Source organism: Lupinus angustifolius, chromosome LG19 (genome assembly GCF_001865875.1).
Source record: "Lupinus angustifolius cultivar Tanjil chromosome LG19, LupAngTanjil_v1.0, whole genome shotgun sequence".
NCBI classification, from domain to species: domain Eukaryota; kingdom Viridiplantae; phylum Streptophyta; class Magnoliopsida; order Fabales; family Fabaceae; genus Lupinus; species Lupinus angustifolius.
The window spans coordinates 15,101,030-15,103,206 of record NC_032027.1 but is presented as its reverse complement, the minus strand read 5'-3'; positions in this window follow the sequence as shown (position 1 = coordinate 15,103,206).

The window sequence follows — 2,177 nt, the reverse complement described above, 5'->3', positions numbered from 1 at the left end:
CGTTCGTCTCCCGTAAATTTCATCTCCACTACTTCATTATCCATAATGAGTATGCACACTAACCGAGGTTAGCCGTTTAAATCTTTTAATCATTATCTTATATGATCGGCCCAACCTAAGACATTTCCCAGAGGAATGCTTCTTGTGGGACCCGATCTTACGTAAACAGGTAAATAGAAGAATAACATCCCTACCACTACGAACCATCGCTGAATCACCCTGAACGACCACATGGCCAAGCCTCTTATTGTCAAACGACCTCGCTGCATGGTATCATGTAATCCTTTTTTGGGATCGCCCTAATCACCACATTACAGTCAGAAACCTAGCCCTAAATAGGCGCACGAACAAAGGTACTCATATAAAGTTTGTCAATTTTGGGCACCAGACTCAATCATCTGAGTCATGGTCTTTCCCAGGTATAAATACACTTCACACCTAAACTAGGACTATTGCCTAAGCAATCAAACAATCAGAAACAGTCAAAAATATTGTATGTCTCTCGCTCAAGAGAGAAACTGTCACTCTAGCGACGAACTCATCAAAACAGACACAATTATCTTCCTGGTTCTCACCCAAGCGAGGGACTATCGCTCAAGCGACAAATCCATCAAAAATTGGTCAAAATACTTGTCTGGTCCGTGCCCGGGCGAAATACGGTCGCTCAGGCGCCAAAAACGCCCAAAATGGGCCCTCTGGCCTTAACCTTTAACAAAGCAATTCCTTACTTTTATTACTTTCAAGAATTGCATATACTTATTTACCTTTACAACTTCTTGATGGCAAATAGGCCATTAGGCTCTCGTATATATAAGAGTTTATCATTCAGACGACTTAAAAGAAGTCATGTCTGTATGGCGCCCTCTCGCTCAAGCGAGAGCTGTCTCGCTCAAGCGAGGGCACATCCATTTTTGCGGAATTTGTGGCTTAAGCGAGAGTTGTCTCGCTTAAGCGAGAGCTGTCTCGCTTAAGCAAGAAAACAATCAATTTTCTTGGTGCCTATTTTAGCTCAAGCGAGAGCTGTCTCGCCCCAAGCTAAAACACTCGTTTTCTCTAGGCACTTCTCGCTCAAGCGAGAGCTGTCTTGCTTAAGCGAGAAGAGTCTGATTATCATTTTAAATACTTTTCTCAAAGAAAATATTTCTCATTTATATCACATGTTTTTAAACCTTGAATTTATTAATTTCACATAATATCATTCTCATAATAATAATTTAAACATTATAATTCAATAGTAAACATAGTATTTGCATATATAAACATGACATTTGCATATATAAACATAACATAAATCGATATAAGAAATATTGCTGTACTTAATCCAAACAATAAGGCAATTGATTAAATACAAGCTTTCTTAATACCCAAGTCAACTCCAAACTTGTGAGGGAGTTCGGGCTACCGGATCGAAACGGTCCATTGTTTTCAATCCCAATGCATTTTAGTTTCTTGGGTGGTGTTCCTTCATGGATAACCACCACAATACATGACATTTTAAGCTATCCTAATCATACAATTTAAGAAAGTATTCCTACAAAATCCAAGCACGCAATATAATTGATTAAGTGGGGGTTTTCTTATTAAACAAATATAACTCCAAACTTTTGAGATAGTTTAGGAGATCCGGGTGTCATATTCGGACACCACTATGTCACAATGTATTCTCCCTCACCTGAGTGTATCGGGTCGCAAGGTTCTCTGTTTGCAGGTGAGCTTACTTGATCCGATCTTCTCTCGAACTCTTCATTATGCCAAAATAACGTTAATTAGTTAATTGACGATAATTATTATGCTTACGAAATAACTTTTTACGCGAAGATAAAACTTCCGATTTAAAATGAATTTAATTGCTTTCGTCCATCAGATTCAAGGTTGAATATCCTTGAATCATCATTTGTCATTGAAAGTCTTACAATCAAATAACACTTTTTAAAGTAAGATTTTCAATAAAACTTATACCGAAATTATGTTGTAATCGATGGATATACACCAGGCTAGTTCCCAGGAAAGAGAGGTGGGTCGTAAAGACACCCTTAAATACCAAGTCTTTCCTTAGACAGAACTTTTCTAGACATGTATTCCCACCTCATTACATTTTTTCGATAATTCATAAATCTTATTTTTTGTAAGTAAAACATTTTTACTAAAACTAACCTTTTAAAATAAGACCATTAAGC